The sequence below is a fragment of the Arvicola amphibius genome, chromosome 6 (assembly GCF_903992535.2).
Source record: "Arvicola amphibius chromosome 6, mArvAmp1.2, whole genome shotgun sequence".
Taxonomy (NCBI): domain Eukaryota; kingdom Metazoa; phylum Chordata; class Mammalia; order Rodentia; family Cricetidae; genus Arvicola; species Arvicola amphibius.
The window spans coordinates 143,081,469-143,107,544 of record NC_052052.2 but is presented as its reverse complement, the minus strand read 5'-3'; the positions used below and the strand labels follow the sequence as shown (position 1 = coordinate 143,107,544).

Below are 26,076 nucleotides of genomic sequence, written 5' to 3'. Positions count from 1 at the left end.
AAGTTTAAGCAATGTATGTCTGCAAAACCAGCCCTACAGAGGTTCCAGAGGGAAAACTCCAAACAAAAGAGGTTAACCACACCCAAGAAAACACAAGGAACAAATAATCCCAGACTGACAAATCAAAAGTGCACACACACACACACACACACACACACACACACACACTACCACCACAAAAACAACAAAATAACAGAAATTAACAAACATACTCATTGATACCTTTGAACATCAATTGCCCAATTTTTAAAAAAAGCACAAACTAATAGAATGGATGTGAAAACAGAATACACCTTTCTATTGCATCCAAGAAACACACCTTAACATCAAGAATAGACATCCCGTCAGGGTAAAAGGATGGAAAAAGGTATTCCAAGCAAATGTATCTAAGAAGCAAGCTGGGGTAGCCATTTCAACATCTGACAAAATAAATTTCAAACCAAAACTCATCAGAAGGGATAGGGAATGACACTGAATACTCATCCAAGGAAAAATCCACCCAGAGGACATTGCAATTCTTAACATCTATGCACCAAATACAAAGGTACCCGAGTTTGCAAAAGAAACACTACTATAGCCTAAGTCACAATTGACCCCCTTCACAGAATGACAGTGGGAGACTTCAGTACCCCACACTCACCAGTAGACAGGCCATCCGGATAAAAACTAAACAGAAAAATGCTCGTGTTAACTGACATTATAAACCAAATGGGTCTACCAGATTCCTACAGAACTTTCATCCAAACACAAAAGGATAGACCTTCTTCTCAGCACCTCATGGGACTTTCTCCAAAATTGATCACATACTCAGACACAAACCAAGTCTAAACAGATACAAGAAAATTGAAATAACATCCTGCATCCTATCTGACCACCACAGATTAAAACTGGATTTCAACAACAACAGAACTAACAGAAAGCTTACAAACTCATAGAAATTGAACAACTCTATACTGAATGAAAATGGGTCAAGGCATAAATTAAAAAATTAAAGACTTTCCATTCACAGACAGTTGAATTGCCTGGATCCTCCCCCCCCCCCATATATATGTGTATGTGTATATATGTTACATTTAATCATTGAGCTACAGCTGAAGCCTCACATATTCCTTTAAATTACTATCCTAAGTATTATTATCCCTTCCTTTGTAAGCTATGGGGGTTGAGAGGAAGGCCAGTTGCAGTGCTATTTCCAGCCAGGTTTATTCGGGGGTCATCTGCCCTTTTAAGTGCCACTCAGAATAGCACCTGTGAGGCCCCACTGCCGATTCCACACTCTTGCCCTTTCCTGATCCTAAATTCGGTTCTGCTTATCAAGGAACCGTTTATATTCCCGTATCCTGTTTGCATGGTGTCTGTCCTGAGTCCTGCTCGGAGCTGCATGGACACCAGCCAGCCTGACCAGTTAGATGAGTTCAGGAGTCAGAACCTACTGTCACTCAAAGCAGTTCTCTTCAACCACAGCAGATGCTGGTTAGTGCAGGTGGTTCCATTCTATAACACAGCTGTGAGCACTGAGTTAGCCCGTGTGGAGCAGCAGCCCTCCTGGAGACGTTGGGTTAGACACCTGCAAGAGGGATATTCCCAGCATCCTCATCCATCCATCACACACGACCTTATTTTACAAGTGCTCCTAAGGAAGATTCACGTACATAGTAATGGTAGAGCCATTTCATTGACATCATAGCCCACAGCCCCAGCACTCCTGCCCCAATGGAGCTTAGACAACACACACATATATTCTCCCTAAGGCATATTACAACCTCCTCATACCTAGGAATGCACTGCCACCTTCAGCACTGTCTCCTTAGGGAAACCTGACCCACAAAAAGCACAAAAGTAACAACAACAACAACAAGCAAACAAACAAGAACAGCACTAGGTACACCTTAAAGAGACCCTTGCTTACAAGATGATTGTCAAACAAGAAGGCAGGACATCCTCTGGTCCTTCCAGGAATGCACACCCCAGGCAGCTGAAGCCTTCTGATGCTCAGTACCCGTATTTAAAGAACAGAAAAGGTACCGTGAGTATGGTTTGGGGGCTGAAAATACATTGTGGCTCGTAGGCAGACTTTTCAATTGTAGAAGCCATAATGGTAGTGGCCATTAGAGACTGAAAAAAAGGGGTGTGTATGGGGTCAGGGTAGAAAAAAGATTGTTGGGGCCACTAAAATGGCCTCTTTGATAAAGGCACTTGTCATGTAAGCCAGAAAACCTGAATTTGATCCCTGGAACCCTCAGTGGAAAGACAAAACCTGTCCTCCAAAAGTTGCCTCCTGTTCTTCACATGTGTGTGGCAGCTCTCTCTCTCTGTCTCTCTGTCTCTGTCTCTCTCTCTGTGTGTGTGTGTCTCTCTCTCCCTCCCTCCCTCCCTCCCTCCCTATGGATGTAGCTCTCATCCACAGAGTGAGATCAGGGTAGAACTCTCATCCACTGTTCCAGCACCTGCCCGGCTGATTCTCACCATGAACTAAGCTTCTGAAACTGTAAGCAAGCATCCAGTCAAATGCTTTCTTTCAGAAGAATTGCTTTGGTCATGGTGTCTCTTCACAGCAACAGAACAGTGACTAAGACAACTTTCTCCAACCTTCTACTGCAGGTGAGGGGCTTGAGAGCAGGCATCATAACCCACCGGACCCCAGTCTCCACCCTAGGCTTTACAAACTTTGAAGTGCCCAAGCCAGAGCACTCTCTACCCATTGCTTAAATTTATTTATTAGCCCAACACTGGCTTTCTCTTCCTTTTATTATGAATATTTAGCCTTGTAGGAATAACCCTGAAGAGCGTTAACTATTTGAGTGAAATCACCAACCAACTATTTTGACCTAAGGAAGTCACTATTTAAATAAGATGGGTTTGTTTACTTGGGCAAATATTTCCCCTTCTCTATTTTGGAAAGTCTGGGAAACAATTGTAAAAGCAAAAAACATGGTCTTGTTTGGTCTCATACTTGCCTACCATCCATGAGGACCCAGGTTTAACCAGCCAGCTCTGCATAAAAACAGACCTAGTGGTGCATGCCTGTAATCCCAGTACTCGGAAGAGAGGTAGGAAAAAGACCTTTAAGAGGGTCTTTCTGAGACGAGGTCTCATGTAGCCCAGGCTGTCCTAAAATTTGCTATGTAGCTGAGGAAGACTTCAGTTGAGGACTCCAGTCTATGGAATGGTGAACTCTACATTGAGGGAGGGTCTTCCCATATCAATGAACCCACTCTAGAAAGAGGTTTGCTTACAAGGTGATTAAAATCACAAAAAAATGATAAATAAGATTAACCATCATGGGGCTAGAGAAACAGTTTGGCAGTTAAGGGCACTTGCTCCTTTTGGGAAGGACCTGAGTTGGTTCCTTGCACCCACATGGCAACCCATAACCATTTGCCTCACTAATTGCAGGGGATCAGATGTCCTCTCCTGGTCTCTGTGGGAACTGCATGCAAGTGGTACACACACACACACACACACACACACATTTAGACAAAATATTTATAAAATAAAAATTTTAAATGCATTAAAGGATCATGCTTCCCTTGATGCTGTGTGCCCTGCTCAGTCATTAGATATAGGATTAAGTGTCCACCCTCTGGGTTGCAAACAAGGATCCATGGTACCTGGCCATGACCTCTGGGTCTTAAGGAGATTAGCAATTTGGAAATACAAGCACTAGTCTGCATGGAACAGGACAGGTAAATACCTGGAACTGTAAGACTTCCATAGTCCAAAGCCACTCCTCTGCTCTGGGAGGATTTAGAACCAGAGAAACACCCGAGGGTACCAACCCCACAGCATTCTTTTCATTTTAAAGTATCCGCTCATATTTGGTATGCTTAGGAGAATGTCATCATTTGGTGAAATGGGTAGGCATGCTGATTCCAATTTAAAATACAAAGTGGAGCAATTGAATTAGATTTACTATTTTAAGGTAACTTTCTTACCAGGTTTAAATGCACAATAGAACATAAGCTTCAACATATTTATTCTTTAATTTATTAGATTTTATAAGAGTTATTGAAATACAAAGGGTATCTTATTTGTTAAGTCAGATAACTGAAGCCCAGAAGAAGGAAATGTAATATTCAATATATTAAATTTAAGTATTCAGGGTAGCTATGCTAGGAGTGATTTAATTTGCAAAGAGGACTAGCCATTTTTTATAGTTTTGCTCATGTCAAGTTGTACTAAATAAAATAACACAATTAGGAATATAAATCTGAAAAATTTTAAAATAACCCTGGCTGGGTATGGTGGTTTATGCCTGTAACCTCAGCACTCAAGAGATTTGTCTCAAGAAATAAGAAAGTGGTTTTTATTTTAGCTTAAAAATATAGATTAGTTATCAAGCTAATTTAATCATTTGCTGTCATCTAGATCCGAAATATCCCCAAAGATCCATAGGAAAAAGTCCTGCTCTCCAGCTTGGCATTATTGTAAGGTGTGTGTTGGGGGTTGCTTTAAGTGGCAGGGCCCAGGGGAAGGTCTTTGGGTCACTGGGGTGTGATCTTGAAGGTGACAGTGAGCAGCTGCCCTTCCTCTTTCCCTTTTTTCTCCTGCTGTCCTGAGGTGAGCAGCTCATTCCTGGACATAATTTTGCCATCATAGGCTGCTTTGCCACCGATGGAAAAATAAAAAGATTCACCCACTCATGGCTGAAACCTCCAAAACTATGAGCGGAGACAATCGTTTCTTCTTTTTAGCTTGATTATCAGAGGCATTTTGTTACAGTACTAAAAAGCTGGCCGACACATAATTTGAATTTGAATTTCAGTACACAAAAATTTCCCTGAAGACACACCAAAAAAGTCAACAATATATTTTTTTAAAAAAAATCTTTAAGCCGGGCGGTGGTGGTGCACGCCTTTAATCCCAGCACTCGGGAGGCAGAGGCAGGCAGATCTCTGTGAGTTCGTGACCAGCCTGGTCTACAAGAGCTAGTTCCAGGACAGGCTCCAAAGCTACAGAGAAACCCTGTCTCGAAAAACAAAAACAAAAACAAAAAAATCTTTAGACAAAGTTACTATAGTGCCCATCACACTGATGAGGACACGGAGGCTCATTAAAGGGAAGTAAATCTGGATGTGGAGATGCATAGCTTTAATCCCAGCATTTGAGAGGCAGAGGCGGGCAGATCTCTGTGAGTTCAAAGACAGCCTGGTCTACATAGTGAGTTCTAGGACAGCCAAGGCTACATACTGAGACGGAGGTGGAGTGGGGTAGGGTGGAAAGTCATTGACACTGAATTAGAGTGTGGCCTCAGGTCTCTTGTTCTAAAAGGTCATTGTTCCTTCTAACACAGCTCTGGTTGGGATCAGTGAGAGTCAGGTCACATAAACTGATCCTAAGTAGTTAAAATTCGGAAACGATTTGACACGTCTTCCATTTGTTTGTTTATGTGTCCCAACCAAAACTCAATCGCTGGATCAGTTACCTTCTTGTGACTGTCATCAAATACCTAACAGAAACAGCTTCAAGGGTATTGGCCCATCCTGGGGAGGCATGGAAGAGTCCGTGGTGGTAGGAGTATGTGGCAGAGGCTTTGTATCACTGGACTAAGGAGCAGGGTAAGCAAGTAGGATACAGAAGCAGGATGCTGCCCCTGCCCCCGCCCACTTCTGACTCACATCCCTAAGGTTTGAAACCTTGCAACAACACCAGCCACTGGGAGCAATATTCAAACACGGGAACCTGTGAAGGACATTTCAGACTCAAAGATAACTATAACCATGAATAATTACCAAGAAGGGTATACTTCGAATGATGTGCTGGTATCACACAGGACACCTCTACTCTGATATCAGAAGCAGACAGCTGCGAGAGGATTTAGGATTAAGCAAAAAGACAAAAGTGAGCCTGTATCATGAGATATGACACATACACCAAAAACTGATCAAAGACTTAAACACGCACTTTTCTATGCTTATTTCATTTCTGTAAAACTTCAGGCTAGCAAGAAAGTAATGGGTTTCATCATACCATTGTCATACATATGCCATATGTTGTACTTTTTGTCCCCACACTACGCTGACTTCCCCATGTCCCCTCCTCCCTCCAGCTGGTTCTCTTTCCTTCCCAAGTTAGTGCCTCCCTCTGCCTTCCTACATGTAAACTCCCTTCCAGTGCCCTCTCTATTTCTCACCTCCCTTACCATCTCTTCTTATCTCATGATCTTCTTTCTTGTTCTGTAATACACACACACACACACACACACACTTCACTTTTAAATGTACGTTCCGCATATATCAGAGAAAAATGCAATATTTGTCTTTCAGACTCACCTGGTGTGTGTAACATGGTTTCTAGTTGTGTTCATATTCCTGCAAATGTCATGATCTAATTTTTGTTTATGGATACATGAAAGTTTATGGTGTAAACACGCCACATTTTTACAGCCCATTCATCTGTTGGTGCACAGGCTGGTTCCCTTTTCTGTCTGTTGTGACTTGTGTAGCAATACTTGTGTGTGTATAAATATCTCTGCAGGAGGTTGACACCTAATTACAGATCTGAGAGTGGTATGGCTGAGTCACATGGTAGCTATATTTTCAGTGTTTGGAGGAACCCCTGTACTGATTAACACAGCATCTAGGTTATACGAGTTCCTCTTTCCCACATAGTTGCGCATATTTATTTTCTTGGTGTTAGCCTGGCTGGGTAAGTTAGAATTTCAAAACAATTTTAATATGTATTTACCTGTTGGTTAAGAAGGTTGAACACTTTCTCAGGTGTGTATTGGTCATCTGTGTTTTTTTCCTTTAAAGAACTGTCTATGCTGTTCGTTAGTTGACTGACTGGAAGATTCAGGGGCATTGGTGTTTATTTTAAGTCCTTCATATATTCTAGATATTAATCTCTTTTATGAGGGGCAGTTGACAAACACTTTTTCCCATTTTTCATGCTGCCTCTCCCTTCTAGTGATTCTTCCTTTGCTGTGCAGGAACTTCTCAACTTTGTGTACTCAAGTTTTTAGTTCTTGAGATGCCCTGTGCTCCCAGAGTCCTTTGCAGGAGGCCTCTGACAATGCCTTTATCTTGAAGAGTTCCATCTTTGTTTCTTCCTAGGAGTTCCAAAGTTTCGGGTCTTGCATTAAGGTCTTTGATCCATTTTAAATTGCTTTGGGGACAGAGTAAGATCTATGGATCTAAGGTTGTCTTTCTACATGCAAATAGCTTGTTTTATCAATTTTCCCAGCACATGATATAGAGGTTGCCTTTCCTCCAATCTTAAAAATTAGGTGTCTTAAGCTATGTTCATATATTTCACAATCTTACATTCTACCCCCCGGTTTATGTGTCTGTTTCTGTACCAGCACCATGCTAGTCATGCCCCATCCCAGCCCCATGGCTCTATAACACAATTTGAGATAAGATATGATATTGTGATACCACTGGCATTGCTCTTTCTGATGAAGGTTAATTTGGTTATTTGGGGTCTTTGGTACTTTAATACAATTTTTTTGTTGTTTTTAAATTGTTGTTCTGTGATGATCTATTTGATTTGGAGTTTATTTCCTAATTGATTATTACTAATAATAGAAATTATTTATTTTCTATCAAGTAACCTTGTTGAATTCAGTCTTCAAGTGGGATGATTTTCTTACAGATATTTTAAAATTATTGTTGTATCACCCTCAAATTCCAACAGTTTTATTTCTTTCATTTTGTTTTTCCTTCCTTCCTTTCTTTTCATTCATTCATCCATCCATTCATTCATTTTTTTCCTTCCTTTTTTTCCCTTCTGTTTGAGCACCGACTGATACTGTTTTAGGTCGGGTGCTGTGGGAAGCAGCTTCTGATCTGGAGATCAGTTTTCCAGAGGTCTTTAGAGAATGTTCTGGAGTTCACAAGAGAAGGTAAGGAAAGAAGCCTGAGATGTTGGACCTTAGCAGGGGCCACCCCCAATCTCACAGGTCAAGCATGGAACTCTTCAGATACGTCCATACTGGAGGCATGTGGGCTGGATCTTTGTCCCCGAACCTTGATCTGTCACTGGATATGACCTCCCTGGATATGACTCTGAGTTTGTTGTCTTCTTTAGATAAAGCAATCCCCACAGAAGCTGATAGATCTAGGCTGTCTGCCACACTCCAAAGACCAGGAGAAAGTCTTTCATTCCTGAGCAGAGATCTGGGCCAAGAACTTCAAGACCATTCTGGTTTGCTTTCTATTTCTGTGATACATGCAACTGGGAATAGAAGGGTGTGTTTGGCTTATGCTTTTAGGCCACAGTCCATCATTCAAGGATGTTAAGGCAGGAATTCAAGACAAGATCAGAAAGCAGGTCTGCTTGCTTGAAGCATTACATCCAGTCAGTGAACGCATAACAGCCAAGGAAGTACAGCAGAAATCATGGAGGAACACTGCTTGCTGGCTGTCTGATTCTCAGCTCAGCTAGCTTCCTTACGCATCCAAGAACCACAAGCACAAGGAATGATACCACCCACAGTGGATAGGGCATTCTTATGTTAATTAAAAATGGAAACTTTTTCTCACAGACCAATACAGACAAAGAACTCAACTGAGATACATTTTTCTCCAGGTAATTTTAAGCTGTGTCAAGTTGACAAATAATGCTAACTGTAACAAATCCCATGCTTGTTTTCACAGCATGTATACTAAAATTATAACAAAGTAGGCTGGTAAGCCCCCTATGTAGGATGATAGTTAAGCTTAAGAAGTGTTTCATATCTTTATACCCTTAGACAAAGGCTACTCTTCACCCTAATCAGAATCTTCTGTTTTTATAGAATGATAGTGAATATGGAGAGCCATGGATGCCCAAGATGCTGAGGGTAAGTGATGGAGGAGGGCTCCGCCCTAAAGAAGACATTTATCACACCTTCTAAAGCCCAGCCATCTCTCTAGCCAAGCCCCGCCCCCACATACCCTGCTCAGCAACAAGATCCCACTCACTGTGCAGTAAAGTCTCCTTGGGATCACTTTTGTTCAACATCATCTGAGAGTCTCACCCTCACCCTGAAAAAATATTGCAACCAGGGACTGGAGAGATGGCATTGCCTGCTCTTCCAGAGGACCTGGGTTCAATTCCTAGCACCCACATGTCTCAACAGTTAGTAACTCTAGTTCCAGGGAATCCAACACCCTCCTCTGGCCTTTTCAGGAATCAGGCAAACACATGGTGCACATACACACATGAAAGCAAACTCCCATACGCATAAAATAAAAATAAATAACTCTTTAAAAAAAAAAGAAAAAGGCAATTATTATTTCAAGAACAAAGTTGAAAAACCTTAAGCCAAACCCAAGTGCTGAGATTAAAGGTATATATCACCATGCTGACCCTGTCTTTTAATTTTTAGCACATTTATTAATTTATTTGTGCGCTCATGCACTTGTGGTATATGTAAGTGTGGTGTGGTATGGTGTGGTATGTATGTGTGTGTACACACATGTGCACTATGGCTGGTGTGTAGAGGTCAGAGGACAGCTCACAGGTGGCAGTCCTCGCTTTCTACCAGGTGGGATCCTGAGGATCAAGCTCGGGTCATCAAGCTTGATGGCCAGCAGCTGCTGAGTCATCTCCCCGGGCCCAATCTAAGATTTCTAAAATTGCTTTTCAGTGGAAGAGTTGATCTGCAGGCCCCAATTCATTATTAACTAGGAACTACAATTTCCCAGTGGTTGCTGGGTCATTACAGTGTGTCTTCAGACTGGTTTAGCTGAGTCATTTGTCAGAAGGGAGTTTGACGGAAGGGTTCGTTTAGTTAGAAGTGGCGACTAGCCCTTTTCCTTACCGCTGTGCAGCAATGCCTTCCTTGATTATCAGCACAAATCCATCACATGCGAACTGCTTTTAGTGTCACTCAATAGAGGAAGAGACAAAGAGGGAAGCAGCTATGCACTGCAGGTCTCCCTTATTTCAGCTTCCCTCTAAGAAAACACATGCACATGGTGTCTTACTAGGAATAAAGAGCTTATGGTTAAGAAAGTTATTAAAAAGTAAAAACAGGGATGTTGAGATGACCTAGGGGGTAAAATTGCTCTCTGAGAGTTCAGTCCCTGGTGATGATGATGATGATGATGATGACAGTGGCGAATGTCAATATGAAACATTTCATCCCCGTTTCCTACCTCCAGCCTGGTCCTTCTAAGCAGTTTAGAGTCGGGAAGAAGGCAGTCAAATGCGTGGCCACTGACTGAGAAAGTAGCCCATGCCTCACGCAGGTCACACACTAGGAAATTAAAGAGAAAAGAGCATCGTCATATTAGCCAAGTAATAAAAATCAGAAAGGAAATTTATCACTCTCAACTGGATTGTGAAGCTTTAAAAAGACCTGTATATTTGATATGGTGTGTGTGCACACGTGCTTGTGTGTGGGTGTGCACATGTGTGGATGTGGCTATGTGCCCCAGGCAGGGGCTGACGCAGAAGAGGACACCAGGTGCTCCTGCTCAATCATTCCCCAGCTGCTTCTTCCAAGACAGAATCGCTCACGGAATCTAGAGCAAGGCTGGCGGCCAGCGAGCCCCAGCGACCTCTTGTCTATTCCCTGCACCCCCAGCACAGGGGTCACAGAGCCGGCATCATCTAGCCTTTAACACAGATTCTGGGAATCTATCTCAGGTCCTTACGCTTGAGGGGTCATCTCCCCAGATCCGACACTCAGAATTCTAAAGACCCAAATCGTGAGATTAAAAATGAACATCTCAGAATTCAGTGTTCATAAATACAAAGCAGGGTTCTACTTTGTCCTGCTTCTGAGTTGAAATTTGAAAAATCTTTTTGTCGTAAGATCACGTACAAAGGCAAATGTGCAGCAGAAGCGTTAGTAATCCACAGTGATCGATACTTCTCTCTTCCTGTAAGTTGAGCGTAAGTGAAAAATTATCCCTTGCTTGGTTTTTCTGTAGGTCTTGTTCCTCATCAACCATGAGTTTATGATATTAACTTCGTTCTGTGTTCATTCTTGCTGTTTCACCCATACACCACTGTTCTTCAGTACATCTAAGAACCTCGTGTTCTCCTCTGACCTCAGCATCTGCCTGGGGCATGTACACACACACACACACACACACACACACACACACACACTTTGTCAAACATACATGCCTTCTTAAAGCTTAGAAATCACAATCCATTTGAGATCAGTAAATTTGCTCACTCTCGGATTTTTATTACTTGGGTAATATCATGTTTCTTTCTCTTTAATTTCCTAGTCTGTGATCTGTATGGAGTATGGATTCAAATAAGATGCGATCTGATTTGACTTCTCCTTCTAGATGAGCCTCTGGGATTTGTCAGGGGCTGTTTTAAGAAATATCATGGAAGGAGAGTGAGCGGAATGACAACGTCTCTGCGTATGTGGCTCATCTTTGGAGACTATACAAACCTCCCAGGAATCTTTAAATAAATGACCCATTGAGCCCCTCTTTGGAACTGTCTTCTGAGTGGTAAGGAGGCTGGTTTATTCATTAGCTCAGTCTGCAAGTTCAGCTCCCTCTATTCTAAATCTCTTAATTTATATGCTGACATACACTTATAATTCCAGCATCCGGCAGGCCAAGGCAGGAGAGTAAGGAGTTCAGAGCCAGCCTCCAACATATAATGCGTTCCAGGCCAGTCTGGGTTCCATGAAATCCTGTCTCAAAAGAAAAACCAGACAAACAAAAGACAATGGCAACAGCAACAGCAACAGCAAGAAGGGTTCTTAACTGTTGTCAATATCTTGAGGCAAAGGGAAGAGCCTACTTGCTGCACATGGATCACACATACTGGGAGATTCATCGAGAATATTACTCAGCTCTAGAGACTGGGAAGCCCATGGATGTGACACTGGTATCCGCCGAGGGCCTTTCTGTGAGCGGGTGCTTTCTACAGATTCTCAAGATGGTAATGGGTGACAAGCATAAAGGAGACTTACAGTCTCACGGACTGAGAGACCACCAGGTTCTCAGGCTCTCCAGTGCAAGACAGTTATTGCTGGGCTACATAGACTGTCTTATATATACATGCCAATCTAGTGTGCCCCCGACCCACACTGTCAGTTCTGTCCTTCTAAAGAGCCTACCACAGAGTTCTATGACAACCACTAACTTCAGAGGGAATTGGAGATGTGTCAGTATCCATGTGGTCATAAAGAAAAGTCTGGAATTCACGTGAGGTCCTACATGGATCCATGGGGCCTTTCTTGTATTCCTCCATTAGTTCATACATCTACAGGTGAGTATTACTTGTAGCAAGAAAAACATGGAATTCAACCCTGCTTCATTCCTAACATTTGTTTTTCTTTATAGACAGAAGTTATAAGAACACGTGACCACATAAGTAGGTGGGAATAGACATTACTTTCTTATAGCATTTTCTTTAGTGGTGTAGCCACAAGTAAGATGTTCTCTAACTATGTCTCTAAATAACCCTTCATTCATGTTCATATAAATAACCTCAAGTCAACCTATCAAGTCACACTAAAAGTAGAAGGGGGATTCACTGGAAATAGGAAAGGGATCATTGAGACTAGGATGAGATAAGAGAGGGTAATGGATAGCAAATATGACCAACATACATTATATACATGCCAAAATGAAGCCCATTATTATATATAATTAATTTATGTTAAAGTATTATGGATAATTAAGTATATGTTGCTGTACCATAGCAATGCTGGTCAATTTCTTGAACTCCTGAGTCATATGTTAAAAGCCTGTAAAATGCTGAAAGTTACCCGAGAAAAGGGAATCTTGCCCTGCATTTAAAGATCAATAAATTAAAGCCCTTCTTCACTCTCTTTTCTTAGCTATTTTAGAGTCGGGTAACACCACATAATGAGCTGAGCACGTGAGGTTTGCTTGGGCACCAAAAACAGCAAGGATAGGCTGGATGTGGAAGGGAAAAACCAAAGTAAAGAGCCAAAAGCATAGGAATGACTTCAAAGTTACTTTTCTGGTCAAGGTTAGAGCAAATGAGAATTTTTATTATACTGGTTAAAACTGTCCTGCTTATGGATACAGTTATTATTTCTCATTCTCTTTTGACTTCTTGGAAGGTCAGATAAGCAAATCAGAGAGAGAGGTACCACAGAATTTCCAGGAGTGGAAATTCATAGCTCTACATATTGGTTTGGTATGTTGAACCTAGTGCAGAAAGTCAGTCCAATCTAATAACTTGCTATGAATAATACATACATATATACATATATATATATATATATATATACACACATATACTAGTTCTAACAGCGATTAACTTACCATGATCTACATCATGACACCCCATGTTGATTTGAAAACAAAAACATAGACATCAAAGATGCCAAGGGATTTGTACTCAGTGGTGAGAGACCTAATTTGTCTAAACGCCTACAGGAATATTTCAAAGAGCATCCGGGGACAGTGTAACCCTCTTAGCTGGGCAGGAGAGGTGCCTTTCTCTTGGGAAATGGGGACTCTCTCCTGACTACATGTGGAAGGCCTGGAGCAAAGGGAACCCAATCGCCCGTCACTCACATCCTGAGGCAGACCAGTTGTAGGAAGAGAGTGGACGGAAACTGGACCCTTTAAAGCTTCTACACCCTTTCCATACAATGCTTTTGCATGGAGTCTATGGGCCCTGTGAAGCCTGCTGTACTAAACGTCACTGCCTGAATCCACGACAGCATGAATGTCAGAAGTATGTTTCAGGCCTTAGGAAGTCTGAGCATGGGGCTCAGGCTGCTCTGCTTCCTGGCCAGGGTTCTTTTTCTGGCTTGCAGATGTCCTCGTGTGGTGGAAAGAGAGGAGATGAGTGAGCGCTCTTGTGTCTCTCTCTTTTTTTTAATTTATTAAAAAATATGGAACGCTTCACGAATTTGCCTGTCATCTTTGCACGGGGCCATGCTAATCTTCTCTGTATCGTTCTAATTTTAGTATATGTGCTGCCAAAGCCAGCACTCTGGTGTCTGTTCTTATAAGGCAGAGGTTCTCAAACTGTGGGTTGTGACCTTTTGGGGGTGTCAAAGGACCCTTTCACGGGAGTCACCTAAGACCACCAGACAACAGATATTTACAGATATTTACATTATGATTCATAACAGTAGCAAAATCACCATAATGAAGTAGTGACAAAATAATTTCATGGTTGGGGGTCACCACAACGTGAGGAGCTGTATTAAAGGGTCGCAGCACCAGGAAGGTTGGGAACCGCTGTTCTAAGGGCACTAATTCTTTGAATTCAGAGCACCACCCTAGCAATCTCATTTGATTTTAACGACTTCCTGACTCTGCATACGGTCACAATAGGAGCTAGGGCTTCAGTACATGAATGTGGGGAATATGGAGGGACACAGACATTGAGCCTGCGATAGCTTCCCACCTAATTATTTCTAGGGAGAAGATAGCTTGTTTCTTTCAACTTGTAGATAGGTTGCTCAGCAATCGGAGAGTTGGCTGGGAACTTGGCGGCATTTTCGACAGTGACTTTGATCAGGCACGCTGAGCTCTGTGTGTGGTCTGTGGCAGAAGCCAGGGACCCGAGGGCTTGACCCACTGCCCACGTGACTCCACGTCATGGGAATATCTGACCTCCCCACGGGAGTCTGTAACTGCCATCCAGACGGACTCCCTGACGCAACAACTTCCGTCACGCTCTTAAGATCATGAGCGCTGGTTTACGGCCAATGGCCTTTGGCCTCGATGGAACCTTGCAATGTTTCCATAAACTTCCATCTTCTTAAGACCGTGGTAATTCTACAGATAGCAAGTAAGTCCTAGACTTGGTAGTCGTGCTGGTTGTTTCGAGGACATACAGGGGATGGAGCTTGTCATCTTAGGCAATTTCCATATTCATTCTCATATCCCTTCCCCAAAGGGTTTGCTGAGATAATAACACACACACACACACACACACACACACACACACACACCACTTCAGCTTTGACTGGATTTAGTTTTGTTTTTTGTTTGTTTGTTTGTTTTGTTTTGTTTTTCGAGACAGGATTCCTCTGTGGCTTTGGAGCCTATCCTGAAACTAATTCTGTAGACCAGACTGGCCTCGAACTCACAGAGATCTTGCCTGCCTCTTCCTCCTGAGTGCTGCCTCCCGAGGGCTTACGCCACTACTGCCCGGCGTTGACTGGTTTTAGAAATGCTGTGGACCACAGCTCTGGGGATGACGGTGAAGTTATTTCCAGAATGGTTCACTTTCTTACCTTGAATGTATGCAGCACCATCCCATGGGCTGGGGTCCAGAACTGAATAAAAAGAGAAAGCAAACAACATCAGCATTCATCTCTCTCTACTTCCTGACTGGAGAAAATGGGACCAGCTCCTCCCGCTCCTGGGGCTGTGCTTTCCACACCATGACTGATGACTGACTGACCGCTCAAACCAGGAACGAAAATAAACCCTTCCTTCCAGCGACTCCATTAACTATTCTGTCATAGCAATGGGAAAGTGACTAGCAGGTATTTGCCCCTTGTGGCTGCTGCTGGAATACAGTGTCTAACAAATGCAGCTGTAGACACATGCCACTGTCAACATTCCTAGGAAAGGGGCCCCGATGAGTCAGCAGTGGGAAAACACGTATACACGCTAAAGATTAAACAGGAACGTTCACGTCCGTTCAACTCTCCAGCTGGTCCCCTCTGAAGGGGGCACCTTCCACCCTTGAGGAAGCTATTCTGTAAGAGTCGTCTCTCTTGTTACTATGCCAAAGCCTTTACTAGAGTCCCGAGCATCAAAAGCAGAAAAAAATGTCTGTTTTTCCCCAAAGCCAGAGTTTACTGAATTACCATAAATATGCAGTGGTCTCCATGGCACCAATTTCCCAAGTAATCCTGCTTTTCCTTGGTAACTTGACTGAGACAAACGCAGGTTCTTTTATGTTTTTGTGTTGTTTGCTTGTTTGTTTGTTTCAGTTTTTAAAAAAATTGTTTTGCATGTGGATATTTTGCCTGCATGTGTCTGTGTACCACGTGTGTGCAGTGCCCATGGAGGCCAGAGAGGGCATCAGATCAACACTCAAGGAACTGGATTTACAGATGGTTGTTAGCTGCTATTGGGTGTGTTGGAAATATGGAAGAGTAGCCAGTACTTTTTATTTTATTTTATTTTTTGTTTTTCCTGAAACTGGGGTTCTCTGTGTTGCCTTGACTGTCCTGAAGCTCACTTTGTGACCAGGCTGGCCCCAATCTCAGAGATCGTCCTGCTGTGTCAGCAGACCTGGCTTTGTACACAGGGGCTGGTGATGCAAATTAACTTCTTCATGTTTATTATACACCTTACCCACTAGCTGTAGGGCCATCGCTACGGCTTACTTTTACATTGATTTAGCGTGTGTTTGTGTGTGTGTGTGTGTGTGTGTGTGTGTGTGTGTACAGACACACCATAGCGTGTATGTGGCGGTCAGAGAACAGTTTGCAGGCGTCAGTCCTTTCATTCCACTGTGTGTATTCCAGGTACCCAACCCAGGTTAGCATGTGGTGAGCACCCACTAAGCCACCTCAGCAGCTGAAAGACATCCTCCTGGGAAAACCCTTGCCAAGGTGTGTATTCATTTCCTTTGTGTCAAGAGAGGAAGCAGCCTGGCTCTTCTTTCCACGCCGCTCATAACTTCACTGCTTTTGGTGACACCGACTACGGCTAACTGGATTTCTTTTCATTTACTTTACACATTTGTATGTTTTGTTTGCTTATATATCTGTGCACCACATCCGTGCCTGACACCCACAGAAGCCAGGAAAGGGCAACGTGTTCTCGGGACTGGAGTTATATGTGGTTGTGACCTGCTGTGTGGGTGCTGAGAATCAAACCCCAGTGCTCTGGAAGAGCAGCCCATGTTCTTAACCCCCGAGCTACCACCACTCCAGCTCTGGATAAATTCTTTTAGTGAATTTATGCTGTTAAGATTCACTGTGACCCCTGCCCTGCCTCTGGCTGCTATCTTTATATGGAAATGTGGGGATTAACCTGATGGCATACACAGCCGTGCCCTACAAAGAGAAGAGAATCCTGATTCAAGTGAGCGCTACATTGCTGGGTGCCTTTGTCAACTTGACACAAATCTAGACATATCTGGAACAGGGAACCCTAATTGAGAAAATGCCTCCATAAGATTAGCCTGTCGGCAGCTTATAGAGCAATTAGTTGCAATTAAGGCTTGGGGCAGGAGGCAGCGCCACCCCTGTATGGGTGGTCCTGGGTGCTATAAGAATGTACATTGAGGAAACCATTTTGATAGTCAACAGTAACATTCTATTTGACGAAGGAAACAGCCTATGGCTCTGAAGCGTGATTAGTGATAGCGATGGATGTACAGAGCTTGCGCACACAGCTCTGAGCCCTGCGGGTACCACTGACCCTGTCCTGCTACTCTGCTCGTGGAGATGTTTCCTGCTTGTTCTCCTCAGTCAGCAGGAGGGACAAAATGAGTGCCTCATACCACGTGAGGTATCCACATATCCCACTGCTCAGGAGAGACACCTGTGATCAGGATAGGACTGTGAAGGGCTAGCTGGGGGTGTCTACACAACACCCAGAAGCCTCCTCTCCTCAGAAATCATTTAGATGTAACCCAGAAGGCCCTGTGAGCCATGTGGGCTTTGTGAGCCTCCTGAGTCCTCTCCATAGTGAAGGCTTAACCTGGAGGGAGCAGCTGCATAGTGCTTTGTCCTTTCTCATTTGGAACCAGGTTATTCTAGCGAGAGCGGCGAGAGAAGAGATCAGCTCTCAGTCATAGGCGGGCGAGAGGGCGAGAGCGAGAGCGACACAAGAGGCGAAAAGGAGGAAAAAACGCAAGGGAGAGGGAAGAGAGGAAGAAGCGATAAGGAGAAAGAGCGGAGGAAAGAAAGAGAGAGTGAGGGAAAGAAAGGAGAGAGAGGGGAGAGCGAAACGAGATGACAAGCCTCCATCCATCACTTTATTTAATATCTTCCTCCTCTCTGACTTCTCCTATTTCTTCCCTCCCTCTCTCTTTCTTTCCCTCCCTTCCTCTCTCTTTCTCTCTCTCCCCTGTCTCTCTCCCTCCCTTCTTCCCTCCTCCCCTCCCTCTCTCTACATTTTAGTTCCAGAAGGACAAACATAGCCCCATGAGCTAACAACTTCATCTAATTCACCCCTAGTTCACCTGTCATTTTGAGTTTTGTTGTTTTATTCCATTTTTGTTTTGTAAATGAGGATCTCATACATAAGCTAATCTAGTATCAACTTTGCTGTGAAGCCAAGGGTGGTCTTGAACTCCTGATCCTTTGCTTTCAGCCTTCCAAGTGCTGGGATTACAGGCAGGAGCCACTAAGCCTGACTGGATCCTTGAATCGTCTTTTCTGCTTAGGAGCCGTCCAAGAGAAGCTACCATGAAGTTGATGAAAGAAAGAAACACACACACCCCACACAGACACACACACACACCCCACACAGACACACACACACACCCCACACAGACACACACACACACCCCACACAGACACACACACACACCCCACACAGACACACACACCACACACAGACACACACACCACACACACTCACCACAGACAGACACTCACACTCCACTCATATATATACACACATCCCACACGTCCCACACAGACACATACACAGACACACACACACATACACACACATATATATACACACATACACTCCACACACACACCACACAGACATACATACACTCCACATAGACTCACACACCCACAAAGCAAACAAAAACAATCAGAGGTGTCAGAGGTATCTGGTTTCCACTATTTGGGAATCTGAGGGAGGAGGATCACTTGAACCCAAATGCTTGGGGTCAGGCTGGACAACACAGTAAGACCCTGTCTCCAAACAAAACCACTGCTAACAAAGTTAAAAATCCTATATTACTTCAAAATAGAACTTTCCACACTGAGTTTAGTAATGATGATTTTAGGGCTGATAAAAGTTTAAATTTATTAGTCCAGTTCTTTCACTATTAAGGAAAACTAAGGCCCAGAGATGTTTAAGGACTTGTCCAAAGCCACCCAGTTAGTGGCACAAGCAATGCCACAGCCAACTTCCCCATGTTTTCAGATCAGTATTACTTTCAAAACGCTGCATAGCATCATATGTAATGAATGAATTATTATAGTAATGATCCCACCTGGTGGTTAAAAAACAAGGGCATAGGAACATCCACACCGCTCCAGCCTGGACACTGTGAGCAAGAGAACGGAGCACAGGGGCTGTGTACAGGATACACAGAAGATAAGCCAAGGTGTGTGTGGGGGGGGAGGGGGGACAGGATACAATGAAAAACATAGGTGCTGACAAAGGAGAGTTAGAAAGGAGTTTCCATGACTACAGGTTTGTAAGAACTGTGTTGACTGTTGATTTGGAACATCTGAAATCCCAGTATTCAGGCAACTGTGAGTTTGAGGCCAGCTGGGTTATATAGAAAATACCAAGAAAACCAGGGATATATAGCAAGACCATCTTTCAAAGGAAGGAAAAAAAGAGACAGAGGGGCTCAATTACCTCTTGGAAATCCTCCAGTGTTTCTACCTGTGGAATACAAACACTTAGAGAAGAACCGAGAGGAGGAAGCCTATGGTTCTTGAGTGCAGGCTCAACCATCAAGAGGGGTACTCTCAGATCCAGCAGTCCTGATGTTAGAAACCACAAGGGGAGAAAATGAGCATTGCTCTTATGGTTGTCATTGCTACAGCTAGCAAACAAACAGAAGGTACAAATCCCACTCTGGATCATAAGAGAAACAAAATGCTCTCACTCATGCAGGAGCTGGGAAGGGGTGCAGAGCAACACCCCAACAGCATCCCTGCAGGAGCTGGGACAGGGTGGAGAACAGAATCCCTGCAACCCTGCAACCCTGCAGGAGCTGGGATAGGGTGCAGAGCAACACCCCAACAGCATCCCTGCAGGAGCTGGGACAGAGTGGAGAGCAGCATCCCTGAGACCCTGCAGGAGTTGGTACTGTGTGGAGAACAGAATCCCTGCATCCCTGCAGGAGCTGGAACTGCGTGGAGAGAGAATCCTTGCATCGCTGCAGGAGCTGGGACAGGGTAGAGAGCAGCATCCCTGAGACCCTGCAGGAGCTGGGACTGGGTGGAGAGCAGCATCCCTGAGACCCTGAAGGAACTGGGACTGTGTGGAGAGAGCATTCCTGCATCACTGCGGGAGCTGGGACTGTGTGGAGAGAAGGACCCCTCCAAGACCTCAGCATCCTTTCAGGGCCATGCCCTGTGTGTCTTCTAGGCTAAGAGCAGCTTCACTCAGCAGATCTAGGTTGGCCTGACAAGTGGACTGAGGTATACCTAACTGTGCCCGGGGCTGAAGATCCAGCAGGGGGATCTCTTTCTCCACCTGCCAACAACCAAACTACGTTCAGATCTATAAAGGAGAAGTCATTCCCAATCAGGAAGTCAAGTAGAAATGAAAGACCTGAAGGAATGAAGTTCTCAAGTTCAAGTTGGGGAAACCTCATTCTGTTCACATAGCTCCAAGAGGTTTGTGATGTCTACTGATTGTAACCCGGGAAGGAACGTTAGCCCTCTGATCTGAATCATCTGCCTGTTACTCCGTGAACTACAGCAGGGCGATCGGATGCTCTTGTTGAGCGTTTTTGCATCTTAGGGTCTGAAAACAAGAGGCCTTAATTGACAGATTTAAATAAAATGTTCCTAACTATAATAAAAGGCCCAGATCAATCAGAGCTTCTGCAGACTTTCAGGATATTAATGAAAATAGTACAGTCTTGTTACCCATCCTTCTCAATATTCTATTGCTATGAAGAGGCACTATGACCAAGGCAACTCTTATAAAAGAAAGCATTTAACTGGTGGCTGACTTACAGTTTCAGAGGTATGCGCATTGTTATCATGGCTAGGAACACGGCAGCATGCAGGCAGGCATGGTGCTGGAAAAGTAGCTGAGAACTACATCTGATCCTCAGACAGAGAGAGAGGGGGAGCCTGGGCATAGCATGGGCTTTTGGAACCTCAGACCCTCTCCCAAGGACACATTCCCTCCAACAAGATCACATCTCTTAAGCCTTTCAAATATACGAAACTATAGAGGCCATTCCTATTCAAACTACCACATCACCTATACCATAAGAACTGAAATATTCAATGAAATCTCAACATGAAGCCCTGGGTTTGATGCCCATGGATGTAATAAACAAACAAATAACCCAAGGCAACTAGAAATTCAATTTAAAGAAAAAGGAGGAGCTGGAGAGATGGCTCAGTGGTTAAGAGCACTTTCTAGACAACCACAAAAACCTTCATTCGGATTCCACCAGCTACATAAGAGTGGGGTATGGTCTCACACTATTGTAACCCCAAGTAGGGGACAGAGACAATACCATCACTAGGGTTTTCTGGCCACCAGCCTAGCCAAAAAATGAAAGCCACAGGTTCATGGAATGAAATAGAGTTTGATGCAGGAGGAAACCTGATACTCTACATGGACCTCCATGCACACGCCCAGCCTGGTGTACCTACACACATATGCACAAGCGTGCACGCACACACACACACACACACACACACACACACGAGTAAAAATCTTGTGTTTCTCCAGGAATTCAGAAGGGAATATATTATATCATTCCTGATGGTTGGTTACTGTCACCAGATTGAAGAAGTGGCTTACCAGGGGTTGCTCTAGACCACTGGGTAATAAAGCCATAAATCATTAAGCAATCAGGTTCTGTCAGTGCTGACTGAAAACTGAAAACTTACGTTTTCCTGGGCAGACTGGCAAGAATCGCCAAGGATGCTATTTATCTCTAGTATCCAACAGAGTCTATTCCGTCTTACATAACCTTCAGTATTCGTTGCTTTTTCCTGATCTTGGATGCTAGAAACTTCTCTTAATTAACTTATATCTTATATGGCATGTCCTGTCTCAACATCAGGGGTTCTGGAAGAAACTGAAAATAAGATCCAAGCAAACGGTAGTCCTTTGTGCTGGAGAAAGATGCTGGGGAGTAATGCGCTCTGGTGACCACTAGAGGGCGCACAGACACTTGTTTTTGAATTTACAGTTCTCAGCTGACTTGAGTTCAAACTGTTTTTATCCACAGCTGTGTCCCCATATGAATAAAATTTGTCATAGCTCTAGTGAAATGCTCTGCCCATACAACAACACAGTGCAGCCTTTAACGAATGCTGGATGATGATGGGGGGGGGAGGGTTTACAGTGGAATCTGATCAACCAAGGGGAAACTGAAGGTGTTACCAGCCAGTGGTGTGCAGGAGTCTAAAGGATCAGAAAGTGACTCGGAAGAGCTGATAAATGAAGTTTCAGTCCAAGAACCTTTATGGAGAGCACTCAGAGACAACCATATTCTTACACAGAGCAAGACAGGACTCCAGCCCACAACAGAACCAACTGTGCAGCTGGCCCGGCCCAGAGACTTCAGATTCTATAGCCAGCAAAAACACAGGGTTCAAAATACCCACATCTTTCCCTGTGCTCATAGATGATATATGCCATATGTATACATATTGTCTATATGTATATTGCATACTGTTCATATGTATATTGTGTATTGCCTATATATAGCAGGTATGTGCCTATCTCTAGAGACGTAAAGAACGTGGCTGACTAGATGCTCAATTATGGCAGAGAGAGAAGAACACTTTTCTTAAAGTCTTCTGCCACCACCGCTCTCCCCACCTTTACATGAGATTCTGGGTGCCCTGAGGCCAGGCCTGCCAAGAATCAGAATTCTCGTGGGTTATGTTTGCTTCCTTCAGAAATGATACCCATCATGAGGGACATCGGTGGAAAGACGTAGACACACACGTACATAATTATAAGAGGAAAACCTCGCGCCATTGAGCTCTGGAGAAAAAAAAAAGTAAATCTCCAAATAGTGGCCGGTGGCCTGATTTCAATCTCTACCTGCTGTCTTGATTCCTTTCCCCAGTGATTCCTGTTTCCAAACACAGACCTCATTGGGACCCTGGGCTGCAGGAAAAACCACTAGTGTTTCGTTAAAAACGTTTGGTTTGCCAGCTGTGGTAGCACCCACCTTTAATCCCAGCACTCAGGAGGCAGAGATAGGTAGATCTCTGCGAATGAATGAATGAATGAATGAATGGTCTACATAGTGACCAGGTTACACAGAGCCCAGCTTGGTCTACAGAGAGAGTTTCGGATTAGCCAGGGCTGACTGACTCAGAAACAGTTTCGCATTTTGTGCCCTGGGAGTAGAAGGCAAGGGCTCATGAGCACCAGGTGGGTGCTCGATCATCCTGTCCGTCTCTGCCTCCAGCTGGAGTTCCTGCTTCGGCTCCTCCGACTAAAATGCTGTGTGTGCTACTTTTCCAGTCACCTCCCCTGGGTTTATCTTGGTCTGTGCTGTGCTTCCCATGGACCATAGTGGGGGCTGCCATCTGCCTTCCATGCTTGCTGGCCTGTCAGGTGACATTCGCAGCTCAGAGACACTTCCTTGTGCTTTTCCCTAAGCCTGAGAGGTTTCTTTGCATAAAATCCAGGACTTAAGGTTTAAAGTCGGCCTAAGGGCAACTTCCCCAACCTTATATTAAAGAATTAACATTGAGCAGATAGATGTTCGTCCATGATTAGCATTGGTCGGACTTATGCAGGTTTTCACCCGGTCATACACTTCCATTTCTCTGTGATAAATGCCCAAGGTCACCACGTCTGGGCCACATGACAGTTGCATGCTTAGTTTCTTAAGAAGCCAACCAAGCTTTTCTAGAGGACAGCCATTTCCCAAGCACGCCTTCCCATTTTCCACTGCTGTCAGCAAAGCCTGCCTGAGCCCGCGTATCCACGCCCTTAGCATTTCTGTCCCTACCGGGTCTCAGCCCCAGGCTGACCTTGAACTCCTGATCTTTCTGCACCATAGGCACTACACCTGTTTTCCTCTGTGCTGGGGACCAGACTCAGAGGTGAGGTACCTGCTAGGCCAGCAGTTCCCCCGATGGCTACACTCCCAGCCCCAGTACTGGCTTGGTTCTTCCAGTGCATGTTCACTGCCTTGACTTTGCACTTCTCTAACAGCTAATGAGGTTGAACAAATTCCCGCGTGCCCATTTGCCATCTGTACGTCTTCCCCGGTGACATGCCTGCCCTGTCTTTTATCTGTTTTCTAAGATATTGTAGGCATGGGGGTTGTGATCGTTTGGTTTTTTACATGTTCATCCTTTGATTTGTAGTTTGCGAACATCCTAAGCCTCTACCTCATCTTCTCATCCTGCAGACAAGTGTGGTAGTCAGGGTTTCTTTCCCACAGTGAATACCACGGTCAAAAGGAGCTTGGGCAGGAGAGGGTTTATTTCCTCTTTCAACTCTCAGGTCACACTCCATCACCGAGGGGAGTCAGGGCAGAAACTCAAGCCAGGCACCCAGAGGCAGTAACTGAAGGAATATCGCCTACTGGCTTGCTCCTTATGGCTGGCCTAGCTGCTCTCTTATCTACCCCGGGACCGCTGCCCACAGTGGGCCGGGGTCTCCCACCCCCATCATATCAAGGTGGGAGCATAGGCCCCAGCCCCTCACATCCTTGAGTTGTCTTCGTCGGGTATTTCTGTCACCGGAACAAGAAAAATAACTAACATATGTATATCATATACATACATATTACTGAATTAAAGTCCCAGGGATCATTGCTTAAGGATAAACTCATGTACACACCAGGATGAAAATCAAAATGGACTGATTTATGCTGATATTTCATGTCGCCAAGTTAAAACTATGTTGTTTACCTAACCGTTCGAAATATCAGTGTCAAGAAATCAGAGACAGCAGCCAAATGTCTCAAACAGGTCAGTTTCAACTGACAGTGAAATTTCCTCTGCTTAACTCCTTATCCAAACCTATGGACGTGAATCTAACCAATCAGCAGCTTTCTTGTTAGTCTATCCCCACCCTCCATTATCACCTTATAAGGAAAATGACTTTCCCTCGGCTAATCCAGTTTAGGTTTTGTTTCTGTTCTTTTCCAGCCCTTTGTTCTGTTTTTATAGACTAAAGCTTTTGCTCAATTCCTGAGTGAAAATAAAGCCAATAAAGATCATTAAGCCAAGCTGTTGTCATTTCGTCCTGACAATGTAATGTCGCATTTACCAGAAATGGCATGGAAAATCGCGTTTACTCCAACTTCCCAGAGGAATTCAGTCTTTTCCTTTCTTTGAAATGAGGAAATTAATCGCTGATGAGCTCTCGAAAATGTCCCAGCTCAGAACAAACAAACAGACAGACAAACAACTCAAACAACTCTGTTCTACAACCAATTACAATCCTATTGAGCTTTTTTTTTTTCCTTTTGGACAGGGATGTGTGTTTCCAGGCTATATTAAAGAAAATAAGGAGGCCATTAGTCTGAATTTCTCTCTGCATTTAGAAATTCTACACAAGCAAAACAAGACTTAACTCTGAGGTAGTTCCTGTAACTGGCTTTGAAGACACAAGTCTTGGCTGGGTATACTGGTACATGCCCATGGTCCCAGCTACTAGGAGGCCTGAGATATGAAGAGCTCTCTTAAGGGCAGGAGTTTAAGACCATCCACCCCAACATGGAGAGAACCTTGTCTTCGAAGTGAAACAAAACAAAGAATCCAAAACCGACCAACAATCAGAACCAAAATCCCAAGTCTCAGCCTGTGACGGTCAGACAGCAGACAGGTGATCCAATGAGGGCCCCATTAACCATATTCAAAGAAGCCAGGTTCACAGCTCTCACCAGTTTAGAATAATTTTGAACCCTTCGTCCATGCTCATTCACTCTTTGAACTTCTTACAACTTGAAAAAATATTTACTTTTTCTTATTTTATATGTATGGGTGTTTTGCCTGCACATCTGTTTGTTCTCTGTGTGTGGTGTGCATGTTTGTGTTGTGTATGTGTGTGTGTACATGCATGCGTGTGTGTGTGTGTGTGTGTGTGTGTGTGTGTGTGTAAGCGCACATGCACACAGTGCCCTTGGGGGCCAGAAGAGGGCACTGAGTCCCATGGAACTGAAGGTCCAGATGTTTGTGGCCATGTGAGTGTGGGAAACCAAAGCCAGTTTCTTTATTCATTAACCAATAAAAATAACACATAGACGGAAGGTCCTCCCACACCATTTCCCCTTTTCTGTTGTAGGGGCATGGGACACCAGAGACAGAGGGAGGGTACATAGCCTTGACAGCTT

The 26,076-nt window shown here is 44.0% G+C and overlaps 1 non-coding gene across 1 annotated transcript; it reads right to left on the bottom strand.

The window, feature by feature from the left end:
* Positions 1 to 13,774: 13,774 nt before the first annotated feature.
* Positions 13,775 to 13,880, bottom strand: LOC119818209. Its single transcript, XR_005286094.1, has one exon. It is a non-coding gene; the product is annotated as a U6 spliceosomal RNA (small nuclear RNA).
* Positions 13,881 to 26,076: the final 12,196 nt, after the last annotated feature.